General features: G+C 53.6%; 1 protein-coding gene across 7 annotated transcripts in view; it reads left to right on the forward strand.

Moving 5' to 3' along the window:
- Positions 1–3,982: 3,982 nt before the first annotated feature.
- RFX2 (regulatory factor X2) overlaps positions 3,983–19,456 on the forward strand; it is an 88,592-nt gene continuing 73,118 nt past the window's right edge. For 4 of the 7 annotated variants that reach the window (XM_071578117.1, XM_071578118.1, XM_071578119.1 and 1 more), the window contains exon 1: positions 3,997–4,077. The gene's annotated coding sequence lies outside the window, so the exon portion shown is untranslated. Of the gene's footprint in view, positions 4,078–4,380; positions 4,417–19,456 lie in introns of those variants that run through there. The other 3 variants (XM_071578121.1, XM_071578115.1, XM_071578116.1) reach the window with 3 other exon arrangements.

Here is a 19,456-nt window from a genome sequence, read left to right on the forward strand (position 1 = left end):
TCCTAAGCTCATCTCTTGAGCTACCACCTGTCTTCAAACCCAGGACCCACCTCACCTGCCCCACGACTTCAAATGATTGTGAAGTTTAATTTCATTGCTGATATATTAAAGGAAAATCCATTCTCACAGCTTGGAGATCCTCAGGACTTGCATGGGATGGTGCTGTGGATCCTGGGGGAGAGGGGACATGCACAGGCACCAACATTTTGCAGTCCTCAGCAGTAAAACACAGGATAGAATTCCAGAATCCTTAAGGCTGGAAAACATCTCAAAGGATGGGGATAACAGAGAACTTTCATGTGGGTGGGTTGGTAGCTGTGTAAAAATAGGGATTTTCCCCTGTGAAACAGCAAATTGTGGGGTGTTTTTTTTAAGCAAAAAACACCAAAAGCAATTTTCTTATTTGTTTTTGTTACAATCCTCTGGGAATTTTTTCATTCAGCAAACACTTCAAAGGAATATCTTAAATTAAGGTTTCATTACCAGCACCCAAAGCAACACTGTTTTTCATGGATAAACACGACATTTCAAAGGATCCCACTAATTTTGCAAGGAATTTGCTTCCATCCGAAGACAATTTTTTGCCCAAATTAGTGGATTTTAGAGGAATCAAGTCAGTGAGATCCTCTGAGAGGGCTGGGATTGGAGCTGAATCCCGGTTTGCTTTGAGGAAAGTGCCCTCCTGTGGGTAACAGCGACAGCTGCAGCAAAGAGAGGAGAGAGGGAGGAATCCAACTGCTCCTTCTTTCCCCAAAACTTCCTAAAATGAGCCCCCTCAAACCACCCTGGCACTGGGCAAGAGGAGATCTGCTCATGAACAGGCTGCAAGAAACAAGGACAAATTAATTCCAGTTATTAGCTCGGTGACAAAGAGGTCCCTAATTAAAAGTAACACCACTGGGATGATTCCTGAGGATTCCAGGAGGGTTGGCTTGACTTCCATGGGCTGCAGGATTTTATCCAAGGTGTTCTTTTGGGTGTTCTCAAGAACTTCCAAGTGTTATCAAGCGTTCAAACACGTGGATGTGGCATTTGGGGCCGTGGTTTGGTGGTGGCCTTGGCAGTGCTGGGGGAAGTTTGGACTCGGTGCTGTTTCTTACAGGGTTTTTCCAACCTCAGTGACTCTGTGACACTCTGAATTTTGGGATATTGGCAGGAGAACAAGGGCCTGTGCTTTGGGTTTCACACAATAATTGAAACTTGGAAAGAATCCAAATTATTTTACATTTCTTTTCCAGAGGTGTGGATGCCTTTTAGTGCCCTAAAAAATTAAATTGGTAACAGACCTGCAGCAACATGTGGGTGACACTAAAGGGACTGCAGGAACCTCGGGAGGACTTTGTTCAACTCCTCAAAAATTAAAGTGATGGCTCAAAATCAACGTGATGCAATTTAAGCAGGAATTAAGTGGCCACAGCACTGCAGGATCCAAACCAACTATTTATCCAGGATTTCTGAGGAAAAACCTGGATTCTTCTGACAGGAAAACCAGAGGATTGGTTAATTTATGAAACAAGAGAGTGAGGGAAGGAATGAGAACAACCTTCAAACGCAGCAGAAGGGGCTATTAAGGAAAATAAGGAAAATAAGGAAAATATATTAAGGAAAACAAGGAAAAAAAATTGAGGGAAAAAAATTGAGGGAAAAAAATTGAGAAAAAAAATTGAGGAAAAAAAATTGAGGAAAAAAAATTGAGGAAAAAAAATTGAGGAAAAAATTAAGGAAAAAAAATTAAGGAAAAAAAATTAAGGAAAAAAAATTAAGGAAAAAAAATTAAGGAAAAAAAATTAAGGAAAAAAATTAAGGAAAAAATTAAGGAAAAAATTAAGGAAAAAAATTAAGGAAAAAAAATTAAGGAAAAAAATTAAGGAAAAAAAATTAAGGAAAATAAATTAAGGAAATAAATTAAGGAAATAAATTAGGAAAAAAATTAAGGAAAAAAATTAAGGAAAAAAATTAAGGAAAAAAATTAAGGAAAAAAATTAAGGAAAAAAATTAAGGAAAATAAATTAAGGAAAATAAATTAAGGAAAATAAATTAAGGAAATAAGGAAAAATATTAAGGAAAAAAATTAAGAAAAAAATTAAGGAAAAAATAAAGGAAAAAATTAAGGAAAAAATTAAGGAAAATAAATTAAGGAAAATAAATTAAGGAAAATAAATTAAGGAAAATAAATTAAGGAAAATAAATTAAGGAAAATAAATTAAGGAAAATAAATTAAGGAAAATAAATTAAGGAAAATATATTACTCTGGTCTCAGCCTCCTGTGGCAAAAGTGGATATTTATGTGCCAGGATCTCATCTCTATTTTACTCCTAATTAAGCAACACACCATCCCTTAAAGCTGATCATGTTAAACACCTGTGGCTTAAGCACCTACAACCCATGAACAAAGCAAGTTATTTTTCTTTGGAGCTTCTCAAAACCCCCCCAAAATCCCCAGAGACACACACACAACCCTGTGATTTTTTCCAAAAAGAAGGAACACCAACCCAAACCTGGTAACCAGCAAGTCCAAAGTGTCTCCAGCTGCAAATGCCTCGCTCAGCCTCTTCCTTTTCCAGTGTTTTCCTGCTGTGTTAGGTAAAAGAAGGAACAATCCTGCGGCACTTGGAGCAGGGAGTGTTATTGGAGTCTCCATGGGGACGGATTCCACACACTGCCTTGGCTCAGGCTGGGACATACTTTTGGGAAAACGTTACAGAAAAAAGTACATCATGAAAGGCTTTTATTGCATGTCAATAAGGTGATGCTGGAAATGGGGAAATTCCTGATGGTTTGGGGTTTGGTTTTTTTTCCAGTGGTTCTGTTGGGTTTAAGTGAGGGGAAAACCCATAAAACCCCACAGACAAAGGTGTTTTCTGAGGTTTTAAGAAAATTGCTGCTTTCCTTGGCAGTTTCTGCCTTCAGAAAACAGGGCTGAGGACTGAGGGGCACCTCATTGTGCTGCCTGTGCTGATAAAATGAAGCAGGATGGGATGTGGGGAGTGGGGAATGGTCCAGCCTGGCCTGGGACACTTCCAGGGATGGAGCAGCCACAGCTGCTCTGGGAAATCCATTCCAGGGCCTGCCCACCCTCCCAGCCACCAATTCCTTCCCCATATCCCACCTCATGGCAGTGGGAAGCCATTCCCTGTGTCCTGCCCCTCCATCCCTTATCCCCAGTCCCTCTCCAGCTCTCCTGGAGCTCCTTCAGACCCTGGAAGGGGCTCTGAGGTTTCCCTGGATCTTTCCCTTCTCCAGGTGAAGATCCCCAGCTATCCCAGCCAGGCTCCAGAGGGGCTCCAGCCTTGGAGCATCTCCAGCATCTCCCCACCCCTCTGGATCCCGCAGGAAATCGGGGCAATTTCGCGTCCTGGGGGCGATGCCCTCCCACCCCCCGCGTTGTTTCTGCACCAATTCACCGATTTCCCCCCAATCCGCCCCAAACCACCCCCCTCCCCTCCCCCACCGCTCCCCACCGTTGTTTCGCGGCGTTGTTGTCCGTGACGTCACGGCCCGTCGCCATGACAACGCTTTGACGTCATGAGGCGGGGGAAGGAGGAGGAGGAGGAGGCGGGACAGAAACCAGGCGGCAAACCGGAGGGGAACCACTTTTCAACACTTAACAGCGGGTGCAAAATAAATGCACAGTTTGGGGGGCGTTTTGTCCGTTCTCTCGGGGTTTATTTCCCGGGGGTTGGAGGGAGTTGATTTTTGGCGCCGAACCCACGCCCAGGCCCCGCCCCCTTTTCCCGCCCTTCCCGCGTCACGCGCGCGCCCCTCCCGCGCGCGCCAAGCCGCGGCCACGCCCCCCTCCCCGGCGCTATTGGCTCGCCGGCGCTTTGCCCCGCCTTTCACATTGACGGACAGGCGCTGAACCAATAGCAAGGCGAGGAGCGGCGGGACACGCCCTCCGGGAGGCGGGGCCTGGCGGTGACGCGCCGGGGGGGGCCGCGGTAGCAACAGTTGCCTCGAGACCCGTCGCGGGCGCCATAGTGACCGTAGCCCTGGAGACTGTTACTTGCCAACGGCGGCAACGCGCGGCCCCGGCGGCCGGAGCCCAGCGCAGCCCGCGGCACCCGGCGGCGACCGCAGGTGAGCGGGGCCCCCCTCCTTCCCCTGCCCTCCCACCGGGCTGTGCCGGCGCTGGGTGCGGGGTTGGGGGTGCTGGCGGAGCGGCCGCGCGGACCCCCCGTCCCGGCGCGGGATGCGCGTCCCCCGCGGGCCGCCGGTGCGGAGAGCGAAGGTCTCACCCCCTCCCGGCCCAGCGGAGGGAAGTTGGGAGTACTCCCGCTCCGTGGTCAGGGTTTCCTCGCCGTGCACCCCCGGGGCACCGCCCGCGGCGCGGCCCCGCCCGGGGACGGGGACGGGGACGGGAACCGGCACCGCCCGCCCGGGGAAGGGCAGGGAGGGGAGCGGCCTCTCGGTCTCCCGGTAACTCGCCGGACACCCCGGAACTCCCCGGAAGTCCTCGCTCCCTCCACCGCGGCCGGTTGGGAACGGGCGTGCGGGATCGGAGCGGGCGCTGCCGGCGGGTCCGAGCGCGTCCTGCGGAGCCCGCGAGTGCCCGGGGAGGGTGGGGGGGCACGGGGCATCCCTGGGGCTGTGCTGGGGGCCGGACCCCTCCCTGCGGTCCCTGTCCCCCCTCTCCGTTTTGTACCTGTCCCCTCTCTCCGTTTTGTACCTGTCCTCCCTCTCCGTTTTGTACCTGGCCCCCCTCTCCGTGCTGTCCTCTTTCACCCGTCTTGCTGTCCCCGTCCCCTTTCCCCCCTCTTGCTGTCCCTGTCCCCATCTCTGTCCCGTCCCCCTCTCGCTGTCCCCATCCCCCTCTCTCGTTGTCCCTGTCCGCCCCTCTGTCCACGTCACCCCCTTCTGTGCTGTCCCTGTCCCCCCACTCTGTCCGTGTCCCCCCTTGTGTGCTGTCCCCCCCTTCCATCCCTGTCTCTTCCCCCCCTCCCCACTGTCCCTGTCCCCCCCCGTCCCTGTCCCCCTCTCGCTGTCCCCGTCCCTGTCGCTCTCTCACTGTCGGCCTCCCCGTACCCCCCCCCCCCTCTATCCCCGTGTCCTCCCCCTCTCTCTCTGTCCCCGTCCCCCCCCCGTCTCTCTGTCCCCCCCCCGTCTCTCTGTCCCCCCCCGTCTCTCTGTCCCCCCCCGTCTCTCTGTGTCCCCCCCCCTCTCTCTCCCCCCCTCTCTCTCCCCCCCTCTCTCTCCCCCCCTCTCTCCCCCCCCCTCTCTGTCCCCCCCCCTCTCTGTCCCCCCCCCTCTCTGTCCCCCCCCCCTCTCTGTCCCCCCCCCTCTCTGTCCCCCCCCCTCTCTGTCCCCCCCCCCTCTCTGTCCCCCCCCTCTCTGTTCCCCCCCTCTCTGTTCCCCCCCTCTCTGTTCCCCCCCTCTCTGTTCCCCCCCCTCTCTGTTCCCCCCCCTCTCTGTTCCCCCCCCTCTCTGTTCCCCCCCTCTCTGTTCCCCCCCCTCTCTGTTCCCCCCCCTCTCTGTTCCCCCCCCTCTCTGTTCCCCCCCCCTCTCTGTTCCCCCCCCTCTGTCGTCCCCCCCCTCTGTCCCCCCCCCCCTCTGTCCCCCCCTCTCTCTGTCCCCCCCCTCTCTCTGTCCCCCCCCCTCTCTCTGTTCCCCCCCTCTCTCTCTGTCCCCCCCCTCTCTCTGTCCCCCCCCTCTCTCTGTCCCCCCCCCCTCTCTGTCCCCCCCCCCCTCTCTGTCCCCCCCCTCTCTCTCTGTCCCCCTCTCTCTCTGTCCCCCCCTCTCTCTGTCCCCCCCCTCTCTCTGTCCCCCCCCTCTCTCTGTCCCCCCCCTCTCTCTGTCCCCCCCCCTCTCTCTGTCCCCCCCCTCTCTCTGTCCCCCCCCTCTCTCTCCCCCCCCTCTCTCTGTCCCCCCCTCTCTCTGTCCCCCCCCTCTCTCTGTCCCCCCCCCCTCTGTCCCCCCCCCCTCTGTCCCCCCCCTCTCTCTCTGTCCCCCCCCTCTCTCTCTGTCCCCCCCCTCTCTCTCTGTCCCCCCCCTCTCTCTCTGTCCCCCCCCCTCTCTCTCTGTCCCCCCCCCTCTCTCTCTGTCCCCCCCCCTCTCTCTCTGTCCCCCCCCTCTCTCTCTCTGTCCCCCCTCTCTCTCTCTGTCCCCCCCCCTCTCTCTGTCCCCCCCCCCTCTCTGTCCCCCCCCCTCTCTCTGTCCCCCCCCCTCTCTGTCCCCCCCCCCCTCTGTCCCCCCCCCTCTCTGTCCCCCCCCCCTCTCTGTCCCCCCCCCCCCCCTCTGTCCCCCCCTCTCTCTGTCCCCCCCTCTCTCTGTCCCCCCCCCTCTCTCTGTCCCCCCCCCCCCTGTCCCCCCCCTCTCTGTCCCCCCCCCTCTCTCTGTCCCCCCCCCTCTCTCTGTCCCCCCCCCTCTCTCTGTCCCCCCCCCCCCCTCTGTCCCCCCCCCTCTCTGTCCCCCCCCCTCTCTCTGTCCCCCCCCCCGTCCCCCCCCCCTCTGTCCCCCCCCCCCTCTCTCTGTCCCCCCCCTCTCTCTGTCCCCCCCCTCTCTCTGTCCCCCCCCCTCTCTCTGTCCCCCCCCCCTCTCTGTCCCCCCCCCCCCTCTGTCCCCCCCCCCCTCTCTCTGTCCCCCCCGGCCGCTCCTCCTCCTCCTCTCCCGGGGGTGGCGGGGTCGGTTCCCGTTCCAGCCCCAGCTCCTCCCGGAGTTCGGAGCTCGCCGGTCTCTCCCAGCGCTCGCCCTCGGGTCGCTCTTGGGAACGAGCGAATATCGCGGCCAGACCTGGTTTTAAACCTCTCTTGCCGTCCGTTCTTGACTTGGTTTCTGCCGTTTGTTTTGAATAAAGTGTGTTGTGAATGGAGCTTGGGCTCCTGTTAGAGCGGGTTTTGTGGACGTGCCTGTTTTCAAGCGCGAGTTCCCGCTGGCTGATTAAATCTTTCCATTCTTTGGACTCCAAAGCCTCTCTTTCGGTTTTGCAATTGAAAGAAACGAGTCTTACTAATTAAAAAGCGGAACAAATAATAATTTTATTAAGTAATTTATAAATTTACCTTTTCTGCAATTGCAATATCTTTAAACTGAGGGTTTAACTGGTAGGTTAACTGAGAGCTCAGCTTTGGACAAATTTAGTCGAGTTTTTTTTTATTGCTTCTCAGTTTTTCTACTCTTAGTGACAAATCATTTGAGAATAGAGAGCAAGGTCTGACTTGGAAAAAGGAAAAAAAAATCAGTCTCAAAATACCAACCTGAAGCTTCTGTGCTTGTTTCACTTTTCGATCTGAGTCTGCTTCAGTCAGTTTAGGATTAATTAAGGCTCAGGTTTTATTTTAAAGTGACATGTTTAGTAGAAGGAGGTCTGTGCAAGGGGAGGCATTTGGGGAGGATTTTTCGTGATAACTCATTCAAGATGTGTTCAATCACCCTTTGACTGTATCTGCTGAGGGGGTTTAGGATGAACAGTTTCACCTCTGGAGTCAGGTGAGGAGAGACCCCCAAGGCAGGACCTTGTAGGACTTTGTAGGACCAACCTGTGGGTGTTGGTTACCTGACAGTTTCATTCTGAAGGTCTTAATTCATGTTTTTTAAAAAAAAAAACCAGCACATCCAGCTGGCTCTTTACCTCTCAGTGTCACTGTCCCAAAGGATGAGGAAATTTGGAATTTTGTGAGATGTGTTGCATTTGCCTTGGGGTTACACAGCTGTGGGCAGACTCTGGGGGTTTGTTGTTTTAATCCTTTGGAGGTTTTGTTCTCAAAGCTGTTCCTGTAGCCGTGAGGTTTGGAAATACTCCTCTTTTTCACTGGAATCTGGGTTCTCAGGTAACAACAGGATCTTGGCCTGGAGGATGGAAGTTCAGACACAAGGGAGGAGTTGAGAGCTGGAATTTCTTTGTCCCTGCTTGCCTTCTGCAAACTGGGAATGCTCCCAGTGCCTTTGTGGATGGTGATAAGAGCATGTGCTGCCAGGGAGGAGTGTCAGAGCCAGGTCCCTCAGCCTTCACTGGGACTCCCACAGACAGTCCCTGCTTTGCATTTCCCTGCTGTGCCATTTGCATCTCATGAATTCCTCTCATAGCAGCGTGTCCCTGTGTCCCTGTCCTGTGTCCCTGTGTGCCAGCTCTGTCCCTGTGTCCCTGTCCTGTGTGCCAGCTCTGTCCCTGTGTCCTTGTCCTGTGTCCCTGTGTGCCAGCTCTGTCCCTGTCCTGTGTCCCTGTGTGCCAGCTCTGTCCCTGTGTCCCTGTCCTGTGTGCCAGCTCAGTCCCTGTGTCCCTGTCCTGTGTGCCACCTCTGTCCCCGTGTCCCTGTCCTGTGTCCCTGTGTGCCACCTCTGTCCGAGTGTCCCTGTCCTGTGTGCCAGCTCTGTGCCTGTGGCCCTGTGTGCCAGCTCTGTCCCTGTGTCCTGGGGCCCTGTGTGCCAGCTCTGTCCCTGTCCTGGAGCCCTGTGTGCCAGCTCTGTGCCTGTGTCCCTGTCCTGTGTGCCAGCTCAGTCCCTGTGTCCCTGTCCTGTGTGCCACCTCTGTCCCCGTGTCCCTGTCCTGTGTCCCTGTGTGCCACCTCTGTCCGAGTGTCCCTGTCCTGTGCGCCAGCTCTGTCCCTGTGTCCCTGTCCCGGGGCCCTGTGTGCCAGCTCTGTCCCTGTGTCCCTGTCCTGTGTGCCAGCTCTGTCCCTGTGTCCCTGTCCTGTGTCCCTGTGTGCCAGCTCTGTCCCTGTCCTGTGTCCCTGTGTGCCAGCTCAGTCCCTGTGTCCCTGTCCTGTGTGCCAGCTCTGTGCCTGTGGCCCTGTCCTGGGGCCCTGTGTGCCACCTCTGTCCCTGGGGCCCTGTGCTGGAGCCCTGTGTGCCACCTCTGTCCCTGTCCAGGGTGCCTGTGTGCCAGCTCTGTCCCTGTGTCCCTGTCCTGTGTGCCAGCTCTGTGCCTGTGGCCCTGTCCTGGGGCCCTGTGTGCCACCTCTGTCCCTGTATCCCTGTCCTGTGTGCCAGCTCTGTGCCTGTGGCCCTGTCCTGGGGCCCTGTGTGCCATCTCTGTCCCTGTGTCCCTGTCCTGGGGCCCTGTGTGCCACCTCTGTCCCTGGGGCCCTGTGCTGGAGCCCTGTGTGCCACCTCTGTCCCTGTCCAGGGTCCCTGTGTGCCAGCTCTGTGCCTGTGGAAGGGTCTGAGGCAGGGGGTAATCCCAGTGCTGGAGAATCCCCCCCAGAGAGGGGCTGGAGCTGCAGGCAGCACTCAGGGGACTGTGGCCATGGCCCAGGGCAGCAGATTCTCCCTTAGCAGCAGATCTGCCTCCCACAGAGTGTTTTGTAGGTCTGGCCTATAAATGTGTAGGTCTGGCCTATAAATGGAGGCCTCCCCTTCATCAGAAGACTTGGCACCACGTGTCCCATTGAGTCCCTGCAGGGCTGGGAGGGAGGGATGGAATTGCCCATCTCAAGGCTTAAGACTTGAGTATTTATTTTACTTGATTATTTATTTATTATTTTGAGTGTGGTCTAGAGGAAGTTGTTAAATCCTGTGTTATGTGTGAGAAGGCACATCAGAACTACACTTTGTGTCCTTTGGTGTTTGTAAACACAATCAGACACATCCCTGGAAGTGTTCAAGGCCAGGTTGGGTGTGGATCTATGGAAGGTGTCCCTGCCCATGGCAGGGCGTGGAACAAGGTGGGTTTTATCATAGAATGGATTGGGTTGGAAAAGCCCTCCGAGATCATCAAGTCCAACCCTTGGTCCAACTCCAGTCCCTTTACCAGATCATGGCACTCAGTGCCACGGCCAAGCTCAGCTGAAAACCCTCCAGGGATGGGGAATCCACCCCCTCTCTGGGCAGCCCATTCCAATCCCTGAGCACTCTCTCTGCAAAGAATTTCTACCTGATCTCCAACTTCAATTTCCCCTGGCAGAGCTTGAGCCCCCCTTGTCCTATTGTTGAGTGCCTGGGAGAAGAGACCAACCCCCACCTGGCCAGAACTTCCCTTCAGGCACTTCCAGACAGTGCTGAGGTCACCTCTGAGCCTCCTCTTCTCCAGGCTCAACACCCCCAGCTCCCTCAGCCTCTCCCCACAGCACTTGTGCTCCAGTCCCTTCTCCAGCCTCGTTGCTCTTCTCTTCTCACTTGGCTTGGAAGAGACCTCTGAGCTCATCAAGTCCAACCCTTGGTCCAACTCCAGTCCCTTTACCAGATCATGGCACTCTGTGCCCTGGGCCAAGCTCAGGTTAAAAAGCTCCAGGGATGGGGAATCCACCCCCTCTCTGGGCAGCCCATTCCAATCCCTGAGCACTCTCTCTGCAAAGAATTTCTTTCTGATCTCCAACTTCAGTTTCCCCTGGCAGAGCTTGAGCCCCCCTTGTCCTATTGCTGAGTGCCTGTCCCTTCCCACCCAAACCACTCTATGCCCATTGAAAACACGACCAACCAGCACTTCCAATGCCATCAACTGCTGTCATGGGTCCTCCTGTTGGGGTAAATCCTCCAGCTGAGAGCATTTACTCACTAAAAGTCACCTTTCTGTCCTGAAACAACTTCAGGGCTGCCCCAAGAGCCGCGTCCCCCAAGCAGAGCCTTTCGCAGCAGCAGAGACGGCGCCAGGCATTGTCTTTAAATAGTCTCCTGCTTGTAACACCTCGGAGCCTCGACAGCTGCTCTGTCTAATCACAACATGTTTCCCCTGTTAATACAGGCCTGTAAACAGAGCTGCTTTGGTGTATTCCAGCAGATTTCCCTCGCTCCGTTTTAGCTCTGCCGCAGCTAAAAGCGTCCTGCGGAGTCGCGGCGGGGCTGATTCAACAGGCGGGTCTCGCCGCTCGCGGCTCAGCCAAAGTTTCTGCTGCCGAGTTATATTTAAACCAAGTTTTCCTTTCTTCCCTTCCCTCCCTCGGAACAAATGCCAGCACAGCTCAGGGCTGGAGCCCGGCCAGCTGGAGCCCGGCGTGCCAGGGCTGGCCGTGGGCACCTCCTCCGTGAGCCGGGTTTGTGCTCCCGGTGTTTGACACAAAGGGAAGGGTTCTTGCTCTAATGTGTGCTTTGAAACTCGGGGTTTGGGCTTGTTTGTACTGGGAGTCCTTTAGTTCTTTGTTCAAACACTCACAAATCCACCTTATTGTTGAAGAACGTGCCGGTGCTCTCCTTGTCCAGGTCCTCTCCTGTCTCCAGTCCTCTCCTGTCCCAGTATTCTGTCCCTGTCCCCTCCTGTCCCAGTGTTCTGTCCCTGTCCCTTCCTGTCCCGGTGTTCTCCTGTCCCTGTCCCCTCCTGTCCTGGTGTTTCTGTCCCTGTCCGCTCCTGTCCCGGTGTTCTGTCCCTGTCCCCTCCTGTCCCGGTGTTCTGTCCCTGTCCTCTCCTGTCCCGGTGTTCTGTCCCTGTCCGCTCCTGTCCCGGTGTTCTGTCCCTGTCCCCTCCTGTCCCGGTGTTCTCCTGTCCCTGTCCCCTCCTGTCCCAGTGTTCTGTCCCTGTCCTCTCCTGTCCCGGTGTTCTCCTGTCCCTGTCCCCTCCTATCCCAGTGTTCTGTCCCTGTCCCCTCCTGTCCCAGTGTTCTGTCCCTGTCCCCTCCTGTCCAGGTGTTCTCCTGTCCCCTCCTGTCCCGGTGTTCTGTCCCTGTCCCCTCCTGTCCCGGTGTTCTGTCCCTGTCCCCTCCTGTCCCGGTGTTCTGTCCCTGTCCCCTCCTGTCCTGGTGTTTCCGTCCCTGTCTGCTCCTGTCCCGGTGTTCTGTCCCTGTCCCCTCATGTCCCAGTGTTCCGTCCCTGTCCTCTCCTGTCCCGGTGTTCTGTCCCTGTCCCCTCATGTCCCAGTGTTCCGTCCCTGTCCTCTCCTGTCCCCGGTCCTCCCCTGTCCCTGTCCCCAGTTCTCCCCTGTCCTGGTCCTCTCCTCCCCTGCCCTGGTGTTCTCCCCTGTCCCAATCCTCTCCTCCCCTGCCCTGGTGTTCTCCCTTGTCCTGGTGTTCTCCTGTCCTTGTTTTCCCCTGCCAGGCTGTTTCTGTCCAAGTAGTGAATGGACTAATTATTCATAAATACATAAATAAATAGCAAAATATTCCTTCAGCACAAACCATGTACTCCCTAACACTGAGCACAGAGATCCTTTCCTATGTGGCACTACCTGCAGATAATCACTTTTCTTGACACAGAGAGCACAGAGGAAATGATTTCAGGGCACATTAATACTCAAATTACTTCCAGTTAGGGAGGAAAAGATTAAAAACCAAACCCACTTTCAGCTTTGGGTGATGTTTTATGAAAGATGGCAATGTTTGCTTTTCAGAAATTATTTTAGAGCATATTAATACACAAATTATTTCTAGTTAGAGGGAAGAGGAGATAAAAGCAAACCCACCTTCAGCTTTGGGGGATATTTTATGAAAGGCCTAGAAAAGTTTTAAGTGTCCTGAATTCAGCTGACTTGTTAAAAAATGTATAGTTATGTATTGACTTCATGTCAGTGAATACCAAACTGCCTTCTCAGTGATATCCTTGGTGTTAGACAGGGGGAAGAGCTGGAGAAATGCCAAGTAAAGGCATTTGAAAAGTCATTTAAAGGCAATTGATAAGCTTGGGGTTTTTCCCAAGTTAGATTTCTATTAAGAATTTCTTCTTTTGAGGTTGAAAGCACCAAAGAAGTCTCAGCATCACAAGTGTGTTGTAGGGAAGAAGCTTTGCAAGAGATTAGTGACTGAGCACTGCAGTTGCTGTCAAAGAAACAGATCACAGAACGCTGCACCAAAGATGACTCTTCCATAAAGGAAATGCAAAACCAAAAATCAGGGTTGGGAAGGTTATTTGTGGTGCATTCATGTCTTCTGCAATGGCACGGGCTGACCTGAGCTTCTGGCACCTGGGGATGGCTTTGCACAGAGGAATTCCCATGGTTTGTTGCTTCCAGGAGGAGATGCTGATGGAGTGGAGCATCAACGCATCTAAAAAGGCTTCCTGTGAAAGGGAATGGTTTTAAACTGAAAGAGAGCAGGTTTAGATGGGATATTGGGAAAGGATTCCTCTCTGGGAGGGTGTGGGGCCCTGGCACAGGGTGCCCAGAGCAGCTGTGGCTGCCCCATCCCTGGGAGTGTCCCAGGCCAGGTTGGACAGGGCTTGGAGCAACCTGGGCTGGTGGGAGGTGTCCCTGCCCATGGCAGGGGGTGGAATGGGATCATCTTTAAGTTCCATTCCAACCCAGACCATTCTGTGATTCCATGACTCTGTAATCCTTTTTCTGTTCCCTGCTTGGCTTTCTCCAAGAGCCCCTCCTGAGCTAAAGCTCTGCCTGGTGCTGTGTGGGTGGGCTCAGTCCTGGGGGTGCCCAGGGTGGGTTGAGAAGGTTTTACTGGCTGGTGGTGGACACTTGCACAGTCAGATGGTTTATTTATTATCCTTTATTCAGTGTATGCACAAGGCTGTGGGCTGGTTATCAAGGCCCAGGGACAGGAATTCTGAATGCAAAGGACATTCCTGTCTCCATTGCCTTGTGACCATGGTGGGAGAGGGTTTCAGGATAGACTCCCTGGGGGCTGCAGCTCCTCCTGAGGGGAGGTGGAGGGGCAGGCCCTGAGCTCTGCTCTGGGACCAGGGACAGGACCCAGGGAATGGCTGGAGCTGTGCCAGGGGGTTGGGATGGATCTCAGGGAAAGGTTCTTCCCCCAGAGGGTGGTGGGCACTGATCAGGCTCCCCAGGGCAGTGGGCACGGCCCCAAGGCTGCCAGAGCTCCAGGAGGGTTTGGACAACACTCTGGGGGACATGGTGGGATTGTTGGGGTGTCTATGAAGGGTCTGGAGTTGGATTGGATGGTCCTTGGGGGTCCCTCCCGGCTCAGGATATTCCAGGATTCTCTCTTGTCTGACCAAGGGGAGGTAACTCATCCTCACTGTTCTTGCTGTCACCCAAATTCTGGTGACATGAAGGTGGGGAAGGGTCTGAGGAGCAGCTGAGGGCACTGGGCTTGTTCAGCTGGGGCAGAGGACACTGAGGGGAGACTCCTCGGGGGCTGCAGCTCCTCCCAAGGGGAGGTGGAGGGGCAGGCCCTGAGCTCTGCTCTGGGACCAGGGACAGGACCCAGGGAATGGCTGGAGCTGTGCCAGGGGGTTGGGATGGATCTCAGGGAAAGGTTCTTCCCCCAGAGGGTGGTGGGCACTGACCAGGCTCCCCAGGGCAGTGGGCACGGCCCCAAGGCTGCCAGAGCTCCAGGAGGGTTTGGACAATGGGACAGGGACAGGGTGGGATTGTTGGGGTGTCTGTGCAGAGCCAGGGGTTGAACTGGGTGATCTTTGGGGGTCCCTCCCAGCTCAGAGTGCTCTGTGAGCTCAGCTGGAGCAGGAGGAGGCACCTGGAGCAGCGTGTGAGGTGGAGGAAGGGGCTGCTCCTGGATGGATTCTGCACAAAGCTGGATATTCCAGTTGGTCCAGCCAGATCTGGGGCATGTCTGACAAACAGTCCCATATTTTCTGTTAGCCAGGCTGTGATTTTTGGGGCTGCAGGGAGAGTTTGTGCAGAGGCTGATGAGGGGAAGGAGAAAGCTGCAAGAAGTGAGTTCAGAGAGGGGACTGAGCTCCCCTTGTGCTGCAGGTGCCCCTTGTCAACACTGTCACCTCCCTCTCTGTGCAAGGACATCTTTCTTTTTGCCTACCTCAACCTGTCTGGGATGGTACAGTCAAAAAACCAACTTGAAATCCACCTCTGGACTGTGAAATGTGTGGGAGATGGGAATAAATGCACAAGGACTAGTTCTGTCTGGTTTATCTTCCATCTTTGCATTTAAACAGTTTGTGCTGTTCAAACCCCCACCTTTCCCCCCAAAGGAGATGAAATGCAGATCTTTTCAAATATTCATGACCTTAAATGACCAGTCATGGCAGGAAATTTTTCTTTAATAGGTCCAAATAAAAAGAGGAATGATGGCTTCTGGTCACCAAGCTGGTCTTCAGAGCTTCCTTCTTCCTAGCAAATATTTATTCTTCTTAATGTGAACCATTGTTAGAAAACTTGCACCTGCCAGGAAAGTGGAAGATAGAAAAGAGAATTTCCTTGAAGAACTTGGGGTTTGCCTGCAGGCTCCCCCATCCCTGGGAGTGTCCAAGGCCAGGCTGGACAGGGCTTGGAGCAACCTGGGCTGGTGGGAGGTGTCCCTGCCCATGGCAGGGGATGGCACTGGATGGGCTTTAAGGTCCCTTCCAACCCAACCCATTCCATGATTTTATGATTCTATGAATATTCCCTGGCAGGCAGGAAGCCCTTAGATGGATAGAACTGCTGCTTGTTGTGCTAATAAATGGACTTATTTGAATTTCAGAGGATTGTCTTGTGTGCTGCCACCATTAGAGATAATTGTGTAATGTGAGGGGTTGGAAAGGAGATAATTCATGTTTCAAATGATACTGGAGCAGCCAAAGTGGTTTTTTTATTCTAATTGCTGCTGTTTCCCACAGTTTCAATCTCCCCAGTGTGGAATCATGGAATATTCTGAGCTGGAAAGGATCCCCAAGGAAAATTGAGTCCATCTAAGTGGGCTCAGAGATGCTGCTCAGAACTTAAAAATTTTGTGAAAAAAACCAAAACAAAGAAACTCAACAAAGAAACCCAAGTTGGTTTTTGATGAAAAAGTGCAGTAAATGTTGTTGTGACCATTTTGTAACTGTGTGTCACCAGTGGTTTTTCTGGCTGCTGAAACTGGGAGGCAGTTCATTAATTAATCTCACCATGGTACAGACACTCAGTAGAAACAGCTTCTTTGGGACTCATTATCTAATATCAGTTAAAATCCATGACTTTTGGAGCTGTTGCAGTGCCAGGAAGCCCCAGATTATCCTGCTAATCCACTCTCCTGGCTCCAGTGGGTTCCCCAAGGGGCTCCCAGTGGTTTCCTGGGAGAGACAGAGTAGGGATTGTCCCAGACCAAAGGTGGAGGTTAATTCTGCTGTGCCTCACAGGACCCTCCCTGCAGTTCCCAGCCCAGACATTCCTGGGCAATGCCTCATCCCAGGCTCTTGGGATGGGCTGTCCTTGCCAGGGAAGAGCACCAGGAATCTTTGGGCTCTTCAAGTTACAGAACCCTGTTAATTAGGGATTAACTTCATGGATGTGGACCTGGAGCCACGGAGATGCTCCAGGGCTGGAGCCCCCTCTGCTCTGGGACAGGCTGGGAGAGCTGGGGGGGCTCACCTGGAGAAGAGGAGGCTCCAGGGAGATCTGAGAGCCCCTTCCAGAGCCTAAAGAGGCTCCAGGAGAGCTGGAGAGGGACTGGGGACAAGGCATGGAGGGACAGGACACAAGGAGTGGCTTCCCAGTGCCAGAGGGCAGGGGTAGGTGGGATATTGGGAAGGAATTCTTGGCTGGGAGGGTGGGCAGGCCCTGGAATGGATTTCCCAGAGCAGCTGTGGCTGCCCCATCCCTGGGAGTGTCCAAGGCCAGGTTGGACAGGGCTTGGAGCAACCTGGGCTGGTGGGAGGTGTCTCTGCCCATGGCAGGGGGTGGCACTGGGTGATTTTTAAGGTCCCTTCCAACCCAGACCACTCTGAATCTGTGATTCCAGCAGGGGAGTGCAATGTGAGTCTCTCCAAAACACAAACTGGGGACCAGTTTGTCCTTTTCCACTCCCTTTTCATGGATACAGCTTGTCAGAGAAACATCATCCACCTGCTTGTAACACTCAGGAGTTTTGAAGTCCTTTCTCAGGAGTTTTAAGTCCCTACTCAAGAATTTTTAAGTCCTTACTCAAGAATTTTTATGTCCCTTCTCAGGAGTTTTGAAGTTCCTGCTCAGGAGTTTTTATTCTCAGGAGTTTTTTAAGTCCCTTCTCAGGAGTTTTGAAGTTCCTGCTCAGGAGTTTTAAAGTCCCTTCTCAGGAGTTTCTAAAGTCCCTTCTCAGGAGTTTTGAAGTCCCTTCTCAGGAGTTTTGAAGTCCCTTCTCAGGAGTTTTGAAGTCCCTTCTCAGGAGTTTTAAAGTCCCTTCTCAGGAGTTTTTTAACTCCCTTCTCAGGAGTTTTTATGCCCCTTCTCAGGAGTTTTTAAGTCCCTGCCTTCTGCCCCACAGGGAAATGTGTTTTGTCTTTGGCTCCAGGGGTACCACACAGGCTGTAAAATCACCACTTCCTTGGTGGGGACTGAAAGGAGACCTTTTCATATCAAAACATCTGAGGGTGTGTCTGTGGCAAGAAAACCTTTGGGTTTGCAGGCCCTGGGGCTGCAGCTCTATCTGTGGAGTTGGCTTTGTGTTCTATATATTTCTACACACATATGTATAAAAATGTACCTATTTACATAGAATCATAGGATCAGTTGGGTTGGAAAAGCCCTCCAAGATCATCTAGTCCAACCCTTGATCCAACTCCAGTCCCTTTACCAGATCATGGCACTCAGTGCCACGGCCAAGCTCAGTTGAAAAACCTCCAGGGATGGGGAATCCACCCCCTCTCTGGGCAGCCCATTCCAATCCCTGAGCACTCTCTCTGCAAAGAATTTCTACCTGATCTCCAACTTCAATTTCCCCTGGCAGAGCTTGAGCCCCTCTTGTCCTATTGCTGAGTGCCTGGGAGAAGAGACCAACCCCCACCTGGCCAGAACTTCCCTTCAGGCAGTTCCAGACAGTGCTGAGGTCACCTCTGAGCCTCCTCTTCTCCAGGCTCAACACCCCCAGCTCCCTCAGCCTCTCCCCACAGCACTTGTGCTCCAGTCCCTTCTCCAGCCTCGTTGCTCTTCTCTTCTCACTTGGCTTGGAAGAGACCTCTGAGCTCATCAAGTCCAACCCTTGATCCAACCCCACTGGGATCACTCTGGCACTCCGTGCCCTGGGCTGCTGATCCCAGTGGGGTTGGATCAAGACCTGGTGGATTCTCTGTCCCTGGAGGTGTTTCAGAGGACACTCAGTGCCACCTCCAGTCCCTTCTCCAGCCTCGTTGCTCTTCTCTGGCCCCGCTCCAGCCCCTCAATCTCTTGCCTGACCTGAGGGGCCCAGAACTGAACACAACACTCAAGGTGTGGCCTCCCCAAGGCAGAGTCCAGGGGAAGGGTCACTGCCCTGGGCCTGCTGGCCACGCTAGTTTGGATCCAGGCCAGGATCCCCTTGGCCTTCTTGGCCACCTGGGCACACTGGTGGCTCCTGTTGAGCTTCCTGTCCCTCAGTCCCCCCAGGTCCCTTCCTGCCTGGCTGCTCTCCAGCCACTCTGTGCCCAGCCTGGAGCGCTGCAGGACTTGGGGTGGCCAAAGGGCAGGACCTGCACTTGGCCTTGCTGAACTTCATCCCATTGGGATCAGCCCATCTCTCAGGTCTATCCAGGTCCCTCTGCAGAGCCCTCCTGCCCTCCAGCCTGTCCAGATCCTTCTCCAGATCCCTCCAGCCTGTCCAGATCCCTCTCCAGATCCCTCCAGCCTGTCCAGGTCCTTCTCCAAATCTCTCCAGACTATCCAGATCCCTCTCCAGGTCCCTTCTGCCTTCCAGCAGGTCGACACTCCCTCCCAGCTTGGTGTCATCTGCACATTTGCTGATGATGGACTCAATCTCCTCATCTAAATCATCCATAAAGATGTTAAACAAAGCTGGGCCCAACCCTGACCCCTGGGGACACCCCTGGTGACCAGCTGCCAGTGTACATGTACACATTGTGAGAGTGTATTTCCAGGAATATATTGTGAATTAGTGTAGTTTTAAGGGTGTTTTTCCCCATTTCCCAGGCCCCTCCTTGTCTCTGGACTCATCCCCCCTGAGGTTTCTGTGCCACCACAACTGGGACTGTGCTCTGAGGCACAAATTCATCTCTGGTTTAGCAAGTCCCATCTTGTTCTGATCCAGAATCCACATCCACGGGTTCTTCACAGTCCTGCTTTATTTACCCCCTGCTTTCATTTCCATTTTCCATTAGGGAATAATTCAACACCTGCCTTTTTTCCAGGACCTGGAAAGTTGAGATGAGCAAACTTGTAAGGAGGATTAATCTTTGTGAACTGCTCTGAAACCCTCAGGTGATTGTTGCTTTACTCACTCAGCAAACCACATTTTTTTTGGCTGGTGTCATTATTGCTTTGCTTTGTGCCCTCCTGGAATAGTTTGTGCAGAGGCATTTAGAGAATCCTGGGATGGTTTGGCTTGGGAGGGACCTCCTGGCTTTTTTTCTGCTCCCTGAGAATGATCCTCCAGGAAAAGGAGGATTTTCCTTCCCCAGTTTGCTCTCCCTTCTCCACTGGGCTGGGGGAGATGCAGAGACCAAACTCAGGGCTGTGTTTTGATCCTGAGAAAATGGAGAGAGGGAAAACAACCAAGCAAGCCCTGGAGATAAGGTTTAATTAGGGGAATTTGGGGCAAAGTGTGGCTGGGGGATTTCTTGCTGAAGTGTCATCCTTCAGGCTGGTTTACAATCCAAACAACACACAGAGTGCTCTAAAAAAAGGGAGTTTTGGAACAAAAATGAACTGTGAGTGAGTAAAACTGTTGTTCTGTGTTGCTCTGTTTGCAGGACCTGGGGAAACACAGGATAGTTCCCTCTTTGCACATTTAAATAGTCAATTTATGTTGTAGATTAAATTTCTCCAGCTGTATTTAACCTTGTGTCC

This window comes from Pithys albifrons, chromosome 27, assembly GCF_047495875.1.
Source record: "Pithys albifrons albifrons isolate INPA30051 chromosome 27, PitAlb_v1, whole genome shotgun sequence".
Lineage (NCBI taxonomy): Eukaryota > Metazoa > Chordata > Aves > Passeriformes > Thamnophilidae > Pithys > Pithys albifrons.